General features: G+C 45.4%; 1 protein-coding gene across 2 annotated transcripts in view; it reads left to right on the plus strand.

Moving 5' to 3' along the window:
* The window catches only part of ZWINT (ZW10 interacting kinetochore protein), a 32,866-nt gene extending 16,793 nt beyond the window's left edge, over nt 1–16,073 (plus strand). The window contains exon 9 of one of the 2 annotated variants that reach the window (XM_006937712.4): nt 15,470–16,073. The gene's annotated coding sequence lies outside the window, so the exon portion shown is untranslated. Of the gene's footprint in view, nt 1–960; nt 1,680–15,469 lie in introns of those variants that run through there. The other variant, XM_019814189.3, reaches the window with a different exon arrangement.
* The last annotated feature ends 496 nt before the right edge of the window (nt 16,074–16,569 follow it).

Raw genomic sequence — 16,569 nt, forward strand, 5'->3', positions numbered from 1 at the left:
CACTGAATTACTGTTCTGAGTTTTCTTGGAGCTTGTTGAATTTCTTCATGACTGCTGTTCTGAATTTGTTATCGGATTGCAGTTTTCCATACCATCGAGTTGTGTTGCTGGAGGGTTACTGTCTTTCTGTGACACCACGTGTCTGGGATTGTTCATAGTGTTGGGAGACATGCACTTGTGCTTCAGCCTCTGAAGTATCAGTCACCGTCCTTAAGTAGGGTTTTCTGTTGACTGTGGATCTTACAGTTCAACGGTTTGGCCATTAGGAACCTTGTTTCTTTTGGAAGGTGGCTCCGTAGCTTGAGCGTGGTTTCTCCTTTGACTCCTCTGGCAGACGCGTGCGCACAGGGAGCTGGTGGCACAGCCCGGGCAGTTGTGGGCTAGGCGCCTGGGGCTCTGGGGGTCCCTCTGGGCCTGGTGTGGTATCCTCCAGGGGCCCAGGGCCATCCTGCTGCTGACGTCCTGAAGCAGATGGCATGAGGCCCGTTTCTTCACGGCGCTTTGCCACTGTCGTCTTCCTCTTTCCCTGTCCTGTCCCTCCCCCGGTCATGGGTGGTCCTCAGATGTGCAGGTGCTGCTGGAGACACGGCCTCTCCTTGGCAGCCTGTATAGCTGCTGCGGGGGTCACTCTGCCCACAGAGGAGAAGGTGTGGCCTTTGCCTTGTAGTTCACCTGTCTCTAGACCTTGGTTCCCAGTCAACGAGAGCGCGATTTAAGGGAGACGTCTTTGTTAAGTGACTCATCCATAAAATCAGTTTTTGTGGTCAGACAGGTTATAATATTTAATTTTAGTTTGGAAACTTAAGTTATAAAGCTGTTTAGTGTTGTGTTTTGTTTTTCCTGGCGAAGTATCTTGAGTGTCATATTTTTTAAGTGTATGTGCATTTACATAAATTGTAAACTGAAGGCAGGCATTGTTCTTTCTTTATAGCTTAATTTTATCTTGTGTTATTTCTTAAGGAGTCATTTATTTCAATCATGAAGGCACCCGGAAGCTACGGGAAACCTTCCTCACTTCATCGTAGGACTGATTGCTATCCATGGTCTGCTATTTTTCATCTGTGAATCTAGTTTACCTCTAAGGAAGCTGAATGGACAGCCTGGCTCATTTTAAATTTTGTATTAAGAACAGAGTGCACTCATTTTGTTCAATGTCAGGTGAAGCCTATCTAATATTTCCTAGATGGTTAAGTATATGAAATTATATATAATAAAAAATTATAGAAAAATTAAAAATCTGTCTTCCTCCAGGCATCTCTGTCCCCACAGAAGTATACATGCTTAGCAGGAATGTGGATGAACACTCTCCATCCTTGGGGCACCTGAGTGTCCCCGGGGGTTGGGCATCTGATGCTTGATCTCTGCTCGAGTCATGATTCCCGGGTCACAGGCCCCACGCTCTGCATGGAGATTCGCTCTCTGCCCCTCCCCCTCTCTGTTTCTGTCTCTCTCTCTCAAAAATAAACATTAAAAAAGATTTTTAAAAAAGGAGTTAGAAGGTAAGAGACAAAAGCGAATAGATGTTTAAACTATTATCCATTTATTTTCATACTGATTTTGTCATCTTTTAGATTATCTTAGTGAAAATAGCAGAGTTTTGTCAGCATAAATTTTAATTTTTTTTATGTTTTATTTACTTTTGAGAGAAAGCACGGGAGGGACAGAGAGAAAGGGAGACACAGAAGCTGAAGACAGGCTCCCGGCTCTGAGCTAGCTGTCAGCACAGAGCCCCACGCGGGGCTCGAACCCACAAACCGCGAGATCATGACCTGAGCCGAAGTTGGACGCTTAACGACCGAGCCACCCAGGTGCCCCTGTCGTGTACAGTTTTAAATCAGGATTATTAGTTCATAGGTACTAGACATTTAATGGTTTTAGGTATTAACTAGTTATATCGCGTTGTTACTGATGATAGTATAAATAACTGAGGATCTATGGTTTCACCTACAGAAACAAACCGACTGTAGCAGCAGCCGGGATATTCGGGGCCATCGAGCTCGGTTTCTTTCCACGGGTCACTGGCACATACAGTGACTCCCTGCAGTGACCCAGATGTGTTATCTGGGGAGACAGATAGCTAACCTTAAAGTGTGATGTGCAGTAGACTCATGTTGAGGTTTTTGTTGTTGTTTGTTTTGTTTTGTTTTAACGTTTATTCATTTTTGAGAGACAGAGACAGAACAGGAACGGGCAAGGGGCGGAGAGAGAGGGAGACACAGAATCCGAGGCAGGCTCCAGACTCCGAGCTGTCGGCACAGAGCCCGTGGAGGAGCTCGAACTCGAGCTTTGAGATACGACCTGAGCCGAAGTCAGACGCCCAAGCGACTGAGCCACCCAAGTGGCCCAGATGTGTTTTTTTTAATGTTGATTTCAGCTGTCTCTGAAGATTCTGGTTCCCAATCCCCTGTTCAGATTTTGCAAATTTGCCAACCCCCTCCCGTGATTATGACGCAGTGGATTTAGGGGCTGTTTCGTGAGAAACGCTGCATGATTCCCATGACGATCTTGGCACACTTGGCGCTACCAGCTTGCTGGGCTGGAGACCCGGAAGCCATGGACAGACCCGTTTTGAGCAGGACTGGGGAGCCGGGAGGGAAGGGAGGGCCTGGTCTCCCGGGACGGCTGGGGCCTGGTGGGATGACAGGACGCGGTGGTGGCAGGAGACGCAGCCTGAGGCCGAGGGGGTGGTCCTGAGGCAGTGGAACTTGTGCTGGAGGAGGTGTGACGGCGGGCTTGTGCGAGCGCAGTGTGTAACACACGCACCTGCGGAGTTGTGCAGGACGGGCACACCTCCTGATCGGGGAGTGCACATTTCCGTCTCCGAAGAGCTGACTTGCCGGAGTTTGTCATAAGCAGAAGTAGAACGTGATGAGACGTCCCCGGACCCGAAGCTCATCTGCGCTGAGTGAGGCCCCACGGGTGCAGCCCGGCTGAGACGGGAGTCCAGGCCTGCCGGTGGCCCTGCCCAGGCCCCCACCGTGCTCCTGCGCCGAGCGAGGACAGAGTTGTGTCAGGTGGCAGGCACGTGATCCTGCTGGCCCCGCCGTCGGCATCCACTCCTGGTGCCCGGGCAGGTGTCTGCGGTGACAGGATCGTGTGCCCGGAAACGGCCACTTGTCCCTTGTCACTCCACACATCTTCCTCTTGGGAGACAAGCCTACAAGGCGGCACGGGAACGCTGGGCTCACCTGGGGAGGCAGGTGCGCCCCCCCCCGGGAGCTTCAGCCCTGCCCCTTCGGGAGCGCGTGGGTCCTCCGACGTCCCCGCGTCCCAGGGGAACCAAGCGGAGGGACGGCTGCACCCCACCCCTCCTGGCCGGGCCCTGCCCTGCAACCAGGTGTGTGATGTGCTCACCTGTCACCTGGGGCCCCGGCGACGCGTCCGAGTGACATACCAGTGACAGGCGCCTTGGGTCCCGGGCTTGCTCCGTCGCTGCGTCTCCCCCGCGGTGACACAGGTATAGCCTCCCGGGGGGGCTTGTGACCCTCTGCCCCGCGAGTTCCCTTCGACGGTCCCCAGGCCCACGTGCTGGGCCTGGACTCGGGGGCTCCGGGGAAGACTTCTGAAAGCTAAGAGCTCCTTCCTCCTTGCTCTGGTTTCCGGAAGTCACGTGTCTCACGTGCGGTCCTGGTCCTGTTCTGTTTGATATTTCCTTTGTGATGAAGTCCCGCCCCCTCTGCGCTCCGCAGGCCTCAGCCAACCCACACCGACTCCCCCTGCAGCCCGCATGGTGGCGGGGGGGGGGGGGGGGGGGGGGGGTTGCTGAGAGCTGTTGGGGGGTGGTGGTGGTGAGGTTTCTTCGGGGGCGGCCGTTTGTCACAGACTCTTCCTGACCTCAATGGTCTCCAAGACTTTCCCTATGAGCAACAGTATCTTTTAAAAAAATTAATGAATCTCAAATAATTGTCATCTTTTTGTTAAAAGTATAATTAGTAAAAGTGAAAATGTTGACTTTGAACAGTATGGTGTTTTAATCTAATCTCGGAGGATCTCCAGATGACTGAGTTGCCATGGCAACCTGTTAGCGGTGGAAATGCAAGAAAACTTTAAATATGAAATGTTTTGATCGTGTCTGTTCCTAATTGGTACTCTCTCCTCTCCGGTGTTTCTGCTGATCTTTTCATAACACTTCAGTGGAGTACACATTTATCAGCAGTTAGAAGTTGTTTTATAGACAGTGAAACTATCACAACTTTATGATTGTTATCTTAAAAATATGTAATATATTTGTGACGCTTTGACAAACCTTTTCAAAAGCTGTTCTTACCTCAGCAATCTTTGGCGCATCTCAGAGCAGAGCCCCAAGATTGCTCCTGTGACCTTCCGCACCCCGAGCCCGGTTCCACCTGGCACTCCCCATGTTTTAGGGAAATTATCGCTGACACTCTCTCTTCCTTGTTTGTGTATTCTGACCACAGAATACACTGCCCTTCACATTACAGGTACCCGAGAGTTGTTTCTTTCCTTATTCTTCTTATAACTTGTGAGCCTTATTTCTCAGGGGCTCAGACTCAGTTCAAGCCAGGCACGGGTCAAGATATATTTAAAATTGCACACGAATTGGGGCAGATGCAGCCTTTTAGGAAATCTCCAAATGAAGGAGAGAGGCTCATTCGTACTACAATGTAACATTTTGAAATATATAGATCTTGCAATTTTTAAAAAAAATGTTTATTTTGAGAGAGAGACAGTCAAGGAGGGGCAGAGAGAGAATCCCAAGCAGGCTCCACGTTGTTAGTGCAGAGCCTGACGCGGGGCTTGAACTCGTGAACAGTGACTTCATGTCCTGAGCTGAGATCAAGAGTTGGATGCTCAACCGACTGACCCACCTAGGCGTCTCAGATGTTGGAACTTTATGGTGGAAAAGCATACATGACAAAATTTGCCATTCTAACTACAAGTGTACAATTAAGTGGCATTTAGTGCAGTCACACTGTTGTACAGCCGTCACCACTGTCTGCCTCCAGAACTTTTTCATGTTCCCAGACTGAAACTCCTTACCCAGTAACAGTAAGCCAGCCCCTAACAACCACCATTTACTTTGTGTCTCTATGAATTTATGAGACTTATTATGAGACTTAATATATTTAGAGTTATTATGAGATTGAATATAAGTAGAATCCTACAACACTTGTTCCTCTGTGGCTGGCTTACTTTTAGCACGGTATTTTCAATGTCAAATTTTTCTTCATTGAGTCTGAATAACATTCTCCTCCTGTATGTATATATCACATTTTGTGTTTGTTCATTCATCAATGGGCACTTAGGTTGCTTCACGTTTAGGCTCTTTTGAACAGCGTTGCTATGAATGTGTATGTACAAATATCCATAGGAGTCCCTGTGTTCACTTCTTCTGAAATTCCAGAAGTGGAATTGCTGGATAAGGTGATCCTAGGCTCAATTTTTGGAGAAACTACCATACTGTTTTCCACAGTGGGTGCACCATCTGACATTTCCACCAGCTATGCACAGAGGTTCCAGTTATTCTACATTTTCACCAAAACTTGTTACTTTCTAGCTTTTTTTGTTGTTTTTGATAATAGCCACACTAATGGGTATGAAGTAGTATCTCATGGTTTTGATGTGCGTTTCCCCATCAATTACCAGTGACCAGTGTCGAGCATCTTTTCATATACTAACTAGTTGGTCATTTTTTAGATGAAATGTCTGTTCAGTCCTGTGACTTTTTTAATCAGGTCATTTGATTTTTTGCTGCTGAATTGTAGGAGCTCTGTATTTTCTATGTTAATCTCTTATTGGATATATGATATGCAGATATGTTCTCCCATCCCATGAGTCACCTTTTTGCTCTGTTATAGCCATTGATGCACAAATATATTTTTTCTTTAATGTATATTTATTTTAAGAGAGAGAGCAGGGTAGGAGCAGAGAGAAAGGGAGCGAGAGAGAGAATCTGTGCTGACAGCACAGAGCCTGATGAGGGGCTCAATCTCATGAACCATGAGATCATGATCTGCGCTGAAATCAAAAGTCAGATGCTTCGCTGACTGAGCCACCCAGGTGCCCTGATGCACCTTTTTAAAAAATATTTTAATATTAAGTGTTTTTAATTTTGATAAAATCCAACCTACCTAATTTTTTGTTGTTGCCTTGATTTTGGTGTCCTATCCAAGAAAACAGTAGCAAATCAAATGTAGTGAAGCTTTCCCTCTGTGTTTTCTTCTAAAAGTTTCAGAGTTTAATTAGTTCTTAGATTGAGCCTTGGATCCACTTTGAGTCAGTTTGTATGTGGTATAAGTAAGAGTCTAACTTCATTCTTCTGCACACAAGTATCCGGTTTTCCAACACCATTTGCTGAACAGGGCCCTTTTCCCATTGAATGGTCATGGTGCCATTGTCTAATATTTTACCATACACGTGAGGATTTATTATTTTTTTGGTAACTTTACTGAATTTGTTTATTCTTTTTTTTTTTTTTTTTGGTGTGGAATATGTAGGGTTTTCTGCCTGTAAGATCATGTCATCTGTGAACAAAAATAATTTTATTTCTTCCTCTTTTATTTGGATGCCTCTTATTTCTTTTTCTTGTCTAGTTGCTCTGGCTAGGACTTCCATTACTATGTTGAATAAAAGCAGAAAGAGGGGATCCTTGCCTTGTTCCTGATCTTAGAGGAAAAACTTTCAGATTTTTACTTTTGAATTTGGTGGTTACCATGCATTTTTCATATATGGCCTTTATTTTGTTAGAGGGTTTTCTTCTAGTTTGTTGAGTGCTTTTATCATGAAGGAGTGTTTTATTTTGTCAAGAGCTTTTTTTTTTTTTAATCAATTGAGATAATTTTTTTTATTCCATTCTGTTAATGTGGTTTATGTCATTGTTTGATTTTCATATGTTAAACCATTTTTGCTTTCCAGGAGTAAATCCTACTTGGTTTTGTGAATAGTTCTCTTAATATATAATTTGAATTTTGGTTTGATGGTATTTTGTTGAAGATTCTTGCATCGATGTTCATGAGAAATAATTGTCTGTAGGTTTGTTGTTACTGTTTTTCTTTGTCTCACTTTGATATCAGAGTAATGCTAGCTGCATAGAATGAGTTAGGAAGTTGTCTTAGTTCAGGCTGCTTATAAACTGGTGGCTTATAAGCAACAGAAATTTATTTTTCACAGTTGTTAAGACTGAAGAATCCAAGATCAAGGTGCTGGAAGATTCAGTGTCTGGCAAGGACCCTCTTTCTCATTCATACTCCTGACCTCATTAGGTCCTTACATGATAGAAGGATGAGGGAGCTCTGTGGGTTCTCTTGTATAAGGGCGAGAATCCCATTCCTGAGGTCTCCATCATCACGACCTAATCGCCTTTCAAAGACCCCAACTTTTAATATCATCACTTTGGATGTTAAGATTTCAACATATGAATTCTAGGAGGACACAAACAATCTCTAGCAGAAGTGTTTCCTCCTCTTCAGTGTTTTGGAAGAATTTGAAAAGGATTGGCTTAATTCCTTTTTAAATGTTTGGCAGAATTCATTGGAGACACTGGGCTGGGCTTTTCTTTGTTGGGAGGTTTTGATTACTGATTCAATCAACCTGTTAATTAGAGATTTATTCAGATTTATCTCTTAACGATTCAGTCTTGGTAGAGTGTGTGTGTGTGTGTGTGTGTGTGTGTGTGTGTGTGTGTGTGTGTGTATTTTAATGTTTAAGGGAGGGAAGTAGGGCCTGGAACATCTCAGTCCCCCATCTGGCTTATACCTCTGTCTGTTGCACTCTGTTTACATTGTGTTCTGTCCTGGAAATCATCGGCAGCCGCACTTACTGTTCATGCAGTAAGAGCTTCCTTCTTTTCCAGCCAGCTGTTCCCTCTCACTTTTGCATGTGGCGTACATATGGTTACACCACTGAAATTGATGACTAGGACGTATCAGTTCCCTTGCTGTGATTGAAGACTGTATTTCACCCTGAAGGCACATGTCTTAGTGCAGGGGGTGGTGACTCTGCTTTTGAGAAACATGGATTCGTGTTCCAAACCTGGTGAATAACAACACTAGTGTTTTGGAGACTCAGTCATCTTATCTGTAAAATGAGAATGTTAAAGTAAATGTTTTTTAAAGGCTCTGTTTTATCTAACTCTATGGTTTTATAATGTAGATAGTAATTTAAAATTTGATACAGTATAAGTGAGCGTGAGAAGAGTTTTATGTGTACCTACTCAGGACACAGCTACCTGGAGCACTTTGGATTAGGGCAACAGGCAGCCCTTATGAAAATAGTGAGAGGGCACTGGAATAAGTTACTGGGACCTAAGGAAACAGAATCTGATTCTTAAATCAGTATGCACCTGCCCCAGCCTTTCACAGAGTGTTACAGGTTGTCTGTGAACTTTTCCCTGAGGGTAAAATAGACCCATCTCTAGACATTTTCCTGGAGGAAAGGCTCATTGTTGGCAGGGAGCATCTTTGGAGACTAATACTATATGATATACTTCAACTGTCCTTTGATTCTGGCCTAGGAGAATATGGCTCAAATTCTTTGATAAATAAGGTTATAAGAATATGACAGAAAAAGCCATAATATAAGAAAATATGGAAGGAATGTAATCTAAGAAAATATGGAAGGAAAAAAAAAACAGTGAACAACTGTTGCAGACTTTGAGGCTGGAGTAATCTGTTGTCCAGCAAGAGATCGGGTGCAGAATTAACTGTGAGGGAGGCTAATGTCCAGGAGGAAACAAGAGCCGGGAGGAAGCGTCCTTGCTCCGTCTTTATTAGGATCAGAAGGCTTACAAGCATGATGGACATGCACAAAGAGACAGTGAAACCGTGAACATTAACTCTTGTGTGAGGGAAAGGGGGTTACGAAGATATGCGGTGTTAGGGGTTTGGGTCAGTACAAAACAGAATCCTGGCGCGGGGCACATGGCTGTTTACAGCAGGCACCAGGCGGGTATCTGTTCACCTTAACTGGTCTAGGGGCTAAGACAGATGGTGCGTGCTACTGCAGGGTCAACAAGGCTCCTTTCTTTCACTAATTAGCTCCTGGAAGTTTCACCGTGCTGTGGTGGTATGCCCTGTTTTATCTGTTTACCTATTGGGAGGCTTTAGTCCTGTGGAAGCAGCTTTCTGCTTTTATACTATGCTGAGGCACTTTTGCCCTGTTTATCTATTCTCGGGTGCTTTTGTCCTGGGCCTTGTTAACTGATTGGTGCAAGCTCAGGGAATTCCTTAACTTACTCACCACAAACAACTTCAGGGTCACTAGAAAAATAAACTAGGCTCATAAATGTGGAAGGAACTCAATGGTATTCAAATGCAAAAACCATCCAGAAAACTCACAAACTGGCCCTTCAATTCCCAGAGAAAATAAGTTTGCTTTAATATTGCTTACTGCCGAAAAAAAATTATTATTGGTTATTTTAGGACTTGAAGCCTGTGTGTTTAACACTGCCGTGAAGAAAATGTGTGTACACAAAGGAGATTCTTCTTTATTTTCGGAAATCATAGCATGGAAAATAGAACACAGAATATACTTGAAGAGGCTTCTAAAAGGAAACAAAATTCTATAAATAGTTTACTTTCCATGTTAAAATGTAATGTTCATGAATAGTAGCCACAAATATTTCTTTTGATCAATACGCTGTTCTGTTTAATTATAATTTATACATAACTGAAGGTTGTTACACTTTATAAATGTATAATAGCTGTTGCCATTTATTTCCTTATCCTATTAAAACGTGAAATGCCACTATCTTCTATTATTTTCAGATAGTTCTTTAGCTCATGTTTTCACGCATGTGGCACCGTTGGTTACGTCACTTCTCATTAATGTCAGCAACGATAGAGAAAAGAGAACTGAAGTATAAATGCTGAAGTATAAATGCTGAATCCATCACAGTGTGGATAAAACAGTTCAAAACTAGGTGAAAGTTAATGAACTTTGCAAAGGTGTTTCATGAAAGTGAAGTTCACTGATGTGAATTAGAAACTATCGTATTTGGTCAAGATACCCGGTTCTATTATTTGCATTAGTTGGATTCAGGCAAAATACAAGAGACCCAAGTGTGAGAAAGTGTGGTCATGTCCTTCTGCTGGTATCCTTCCGGCCCTTGTGGGGTGTCCTTCCGCCTCCATCCTGCCGCCCACCAGGGGTTTCCTTCCGCCTCTGACCTTCCAGCCACCGTGGGGTATCTTTCTGCCTGCGTTCTTCCAGCCCCCGTGGGGTATCCTTCCGGTGCCCTCTTGCCACCCCTGTGGGGTGTCCTTCTGCCTCTGTCCTTTCGGCCCCAGTGGGGTGTGCTTTTGGCCCCATCCTTCTGAGCCCCCATGGGTGTCCTTCTGGCTTCGTCCTGGCTCCCCCGTGAGACGTAGCTGATGCAGACACTTGAGGGAGAGGACCCTGGGAAGCAGGCAGAGAAGGAGGCACCAGGAATCAGTCTGCCCACCAGGGCAACACATTGCCCTGATGGAACCTGCCTCCTGCACCTATTTTGGAACTTTGGAGACTTGAAACCTTACAACTTCAGGGGATGGCTTAGATGATGCCTTGCGATTCATTTCAGTCAATTTCATCTCTGAGCTTAGCAACTTTAGCTTTTGCTGAAGCCCAAGCCCCGGGGCAAACAGCCGTGCGCGTGCGCCCGGAGTAGCTTGCCCCCAGCTGGCAGGAAGTCAGGGTGAGCAGTCAGAACCTGCCCTCCAAATATCCACAGTCTTGTTCTGATCCCTGAATGCTGCCTTGGACTATATCCTGGATGTCTGAATAAGACCTACTCGTCCCCCTGGGACTCACAAGTGACTGGGCAGCCTGGTTGAAGCCGGTGCATGGGTTGGCCTCATCTTGCTGCTGGAAGTTCTGTTGATAATAGCCATAATTATACTCTGTGCAGGACAAATTAAATATCTTTAGCCCGAGTCTCTGTTGGTCAGATTGATCAGGATGACAGATGGAGCTGTATACTCATGTGAAGAAATATTCAAGTTCCGCCAGGAATGTGCAGGGTCAGATATTGGGGCAGGCAAACAGCCCTTGCCTGAGCATCACTGCTGGGCATGGCAAGAATGCACAGTCCGACCACCCTGCCTGGGCAATTTCTCAGGGTTGTATGTGCAGCCAGCCACCTTGAGGAAGGAAGTGACGTCTCTAGGAGAAAGTGGGTTTGTTCGCTGTCTTCTGTAAAAGATGACCCCCATGGCCCCCCATGGCCTGTGCTCCTCCGATATGACAAACCCACTGTATGTGTAGCTCACACTAGGGCCCTCCATGTTAGCCCCGTGGGACTGGGCCCTGAGGAGCGGGATGCTTTTACTACTCAGTGTGCTGTGCGTAATAAAGTTTTTTGTCTCTGGGAAAAAACATCCAATCCAATAGAAGCCTGAAAAGAAAAATAAATACGTAGTAAAGGAATGTATAAAATAAGATAGAAATTAGTCCAGATAATTGCTAATAAAAAATTTACATAGACTAAATATACTTGATAAGATGCAGCAGTTTGAGAAGGAATTTTAAAATGATCTATGACGTGTACCAGAGACACTGCTATTAGAGGACAGGACAAGTGATGAAGATCCTGGAGCGGTCAGGCATCAGACAATAATTAGGCTTCAGCTGTAAAATTTTAATATACACCAAGTATCTTGCTATATTAATATTTGTAAGCTCTCATCAAACTCGAAACAGTTGATCTGGTTAGAATGCCGCCAGATGGGATCCATATTGATCTTATTTAAGGTTTACAACAAACTCGAAAACCAGGTGTTTTTAAAAAGCAGAGAATGGAGCTGTGAACCTTCGAGTGATTTCTCAAGAGCTTGCCTAGAACATGTGGCCCAACTAGGACTCAGTCTGCGTGTTTGGTTCCTTCTTTCCTTCCCTTCTCCACCCCTCCTCTCCTCCCTCCTTCCGTCCTTTTCTTTCTTCCTATCCTATTCCTAACTCCAAAGCTGTTACGCTTTCAGATCTGTCTTTGAGTCTCTTATTCATGCGCTAGTTACGAGTAACTTAATAAATATGAGATCATTTGGCAGCTGCCTAGGATGTTATAAGTAAAAAAGGCCGCATTACATGTTAGCTTTGGAGACCTGACCAAATTATTCCAACCTATTCTCTGTGGTGTTCTACCCTCACCGTTTCTTAAATAATGAGATTATCTAATGTCAGAAGCGCTGCGTCCTTTGCAGTGGTCTTGGAAGGGATGTGTAGGGGGGAGGAGGAGGCTAGAAGGCCTAAAGAATGTGCTACTGTACTTGTGAAGAGGGAGTCCTTTGTTCTCTGGGTCCTGTAGCTCTGGTGACAGTTTTCCCTTTCACACCCTAACGCCAGTGACTACAGAGAAGAGTGTGCTTTCTACTCTGTGATCCCCTTTGCGGGTGGTGGGTGGGAAATAAGGGATAAAGGGGCCTGTTGCACGTGCAAGACGGTGGGCACATTGCACCTGCTCAGGAAGTCATGGGGCATGAACAGAAGAGCCGCCAGTTGCAGAAACGTGGCAGAAGCACAGCGGCACCTTGTTCCTTGTTCGTTTTTCTGCTGTTACAGCTTCAAGGCGACTCCCTCTGGGGCCCTGCTCTGCACTTTGGAGGCTTAAGTTTGGTGGCCCTTTTTACCAGTTTGCACCCCTTTCTCCTCAGGCGACCGTTCACACTGTGAACCCCGGTGCCCATATCACGGCACCTATTAGTGTCTGTGACCAGAGAGCACACAGACTGATACGCCCTCGAACTCTATGTAAACTGTAGAACACGCAAATTAGATAACTCGCTCGTGCAAGATGACTTTTTAACTCTTAAAAGACTAATGTACACAAAATGTAAAAAAGGACAGTTAAGCAAATGCCAATTAAAGCATCCTCTGAAGACCAGCAGCATCCGCAGGGAACTTCTTAGAATATTCTGAGTTCCCGCCCCCAATTACTGAGTGAAGGCCGTTAGTCTGTGGGATTTTTCTAAATGTTGATTTTATTTATTGAGAGAGAGAGTGAGGATGAGCAGGGGACGGGCAGAGAGAGAGGGAGAGAGAGAAAAATTCCCATGCAGGCCTCGCACTGCCAGCACAGAGCCCGATGCAGAGCTCGAACTCATGAACCATGAGATCATGACCTGAGCCAAAATCAAAGAGTCGTTCGCTTCACTGACTGAGCCCCCCCAGGCGCCCCACGTGAATCTCTGTTTAATAAATACTCCAGATAATGTTAATGCAAAATAAAATGTGTGAACCAGCGGCATTTATTTATTTATTTATTTATTTATTTATTTATTTATTTATTTATTTATTTTCTGTAGTGACATGACAGGTAAGACTTCTTTGGACTCTTAATTTTTATTTTTTTTAAGATTATTTATTTATTTATTTAACGTTTATTTTTGAGACAGAGAGAGACAGAGCATGAACGGGGGAGGGTCAGAGAGAGGGAGACACAGAATCTGAAACAGACTCCAGGCTCTGAGCTGTCAGCCCAGAGCCCGATGTGGGGCTCGAACTCACGGACCGCGAGATCATGACCTGAGCCGAAGTCGGCTGCTTAACCGACTGAGCCACCCAGGCACCCCTGGACTCTTAATTTTAAAAGAGTGAAGAAATAATTTCCAAGTAGTTCAGTGTTGGGTTACTGGTATAGAGGAGGAATTAATTTTGTAATAGAGCAGACCGACAAAAGTCGTGAGGATTTGGTAACATACGTGTGCCACTTGGACATGACATTCTATAAATGTCAATTATCACGGAATTCTAACATGCCGGCTTTTACATTTTAATATCTTCACAATCATGTGAGTCTTACAACCAATGCAATTAGAAGTGTTACGCTGATGAATTAACAGCTGTCCTCTGGCTTGGTTAAGAGTGAAAAAACGACTGCATGTTTGCATATGCATGCCATGTCAGTGTTTTCACGTTCTGTCTGTCTCGTCCCTGGAACACAGTCAAACTCTGATTTGTTCAGGTCTTAGCTCTGTCGTGAACTTACTGTCCTCCTTAGTGATTCCCTGAGGTTATGTGAGCGACCGTCTTCATCTGTGAACTAGGCCGTCAGAACCGCGCTGTCCTCATCTATATGCCGGGGGAACCAAAGGTCTCTACAACTCTAACGTTCTGTGGTTTCAATGAAATACTATTAGAAATAAGATCAATTCACAGTGGTGGATGTAGACAGTTAAGGTTGCAGAACTGAACGGGATAAGAATGTCAGGAAGCAATGATTTTGCACAATAAAGAGCTTTCTGGCCTGGACAGAAAGGATGCAAGAGGAGGAAATATGATGATCCTAACAAAAAAAAATCCCGACTGGAGGGGCGTCTAGGTGGTGCAGTCGCTTGGGCATCCGACTTCGGCTCAGGTCATGATCTCACACTTTGTGGGTTCGAGCCCCGTGTCGGGCTCTGTGCTGGCAGCTCAGAGCCTGGAGCCCACTTCAGATTGTGTCTCCCCCTCTCTCTGCCCCTCCCCTGCTCACACACTGTCTCTGTCTCCCAAAAATAAATAAACACTAAAAAAAATAAAATCTCGATCTATTCCCTTTGTCACACACGGAGAGACTTGGGATCATGTTTCCAGGACAGAATGTGCCCCAGGGGAGGTAATTCCCGTGCGCCTGTGGGTCCTCAGAAGAGCCAAGAGAGATCACCTTCTTGATCATGGAAGAATTAGGGGATGAGCATGAAGGCTGGGGGACACACCAGACGGCTTGGGCCACTTCCAGCCTTCAGAGCGGCCAAGAGTGTCAGCAAAACTGGGGGACGTAATAAGGGGGCGAGCATACTTACAAGTCCCGCACACCTACTTGGAAACAGGAATAAAGCGATAGTGCTGTGCTCTTAACTTTGTTTCCCAACATGCCGTGTGGTCAAACATGTTTGTCTCCTATCCCAGATATTCCTTAAAGTGCTGGAGGCAAAAGTAAGTCCCCTCAGATACAGTCATAGCATAAATTGTCTTTGGCTCAAGCAGACCACCTGCCATAAGGGTCTGAGCACACGTAATTCGGGAGGCGGTTCTCGGGAGCTTTGGCCTTGAGTGTGGAAAGCACGGGAGAGGGAAAGGAGGGAGGCCCTTCCTGCACTGCCGCTGCAGGTGATCAGCGCACCGCCGCTCGCATCTCTGGGCCAGCGTGTAAAACGTGTACGGTGTGCCAGGCGGCAGGCAAGCCAGGCTGGATATGCGTTTGCCGGTCGTCCTGCATTCGGGTTGCTCAGAGGATGACCCTCCTGGTCCTTTCTCCGCTTGCACAGCGTGTTCGGCTGCCAGAGTTCCGTACAAGACAAGGCAGCGCTAGAGCAGAGCGAGCAGGGCACCGGCGGCTTCTGCGGCCCCCTCTCAGCACCCCATGTCCGCCTTGGTCTCACGTTCCGCTCCTCAGGGCTCATCCTTGCTTTAGCAAGGTCACGGCCACTCAGGATTGTACTGCACACCTACAAAAACTCTTTGTTTTTAAATAATAATTGTAAAATCACATGCACTGTTAAGAAATAACACAGGGTTCTCGTATTGCACTCAGGTTTTCCCTTTTGTACCACAGATTCCAGATTTACCGCAGCCAGCATCAACACACGTGACGATCTAGGTTGCCCGCTCCGCAAAGTGATCAAGATATTCGTGTGTACAGACATCTGGGTTCTGTGCTCCCAGACCGTGATTCCTACAGTTGCCCACTGAAGGTCTTCGCAGAGGCTGGATGGCCCAGGAGGGACCCCAGTGAATCTCCTGAGCTCCGGATACACCCACCTTTGTCCTTGCTTGTCATAATCCCACCTCCCAACCGAAGGGTTAGTGGCTTCCGGTACTAGAGTATTTTATCTCTTGGCCACCTGCCGGTCTACTGGCAGGAGAAACTCAAATAACCATTGGTTGTCATAGCTTTCTATTTGTCGAAATTCAAGTCTCTGCTACGAAGAATGTCCCCCATCCAGCCTTCCTCCAAGACAGAACCTGTTTACATAGACTGATTTAATAGGGGAGAGAAGTATAGATTATGCGCTGGATCCTGAGAATGATAATGAGATAGGTCACTCCTAACCACCACACCTTGGTTCCTTGACCCGTACATTTTAGCTTCAGATACAGATGTTCATGGATTGGGATAAATGGAAGAATAAATATCGTAAGATATCCATGCTGCCCAACCAGTCTACAAATTGCTTTCAATCTTTATCACAATCCCAAAAGTGTTTTTCGCAGAAATGAGAAAAAATGATCCTAGCGTTCTTATGAAACCACAACAAAAGATCGTGAATACCAAAGCAATCTTAAGAACATGAGGTATCATGAGAAATCTAAAAAAGTCAAACTTGTAGAAACAGAGACTAGGATAGAGGTTGCCTGGCTGGGGAGGAGAGACATAGGGAGATGTTGGCAAAAGGGCTCAGACTGTCAGTTACAAGACGAGTAAGGTCTCATGATCGAATGTGCACTGATAACTGGAGTTCACATGACGGTATTGCGTGATTGAAATCTGCTAATAGACTAGAACATAAGTGTTCTCCCCTTTGCGCCCTCCCCCCCATAAAAAGGTCAATATGTAGGATGATGGATGTGTTCATCAACTTGGCGGGAATCCTTCCACAACGTACACGTGTATCAAATCATCACACGGTACACTTCAAATATATTACAATTTGT

Source organism: Felis catus, chromosome D2 (genome assembly GCF_018350175.1).
Source record: "Felis catus isolate Fca126 chromosome D2, F.catus_Fca126_mat1.0, whole genome shotgun sequence".
NCBI lineage: Eukaryota > Metazoa > Chordata > Mammalia > Carnivora > Felidae > Felis > Felis catus.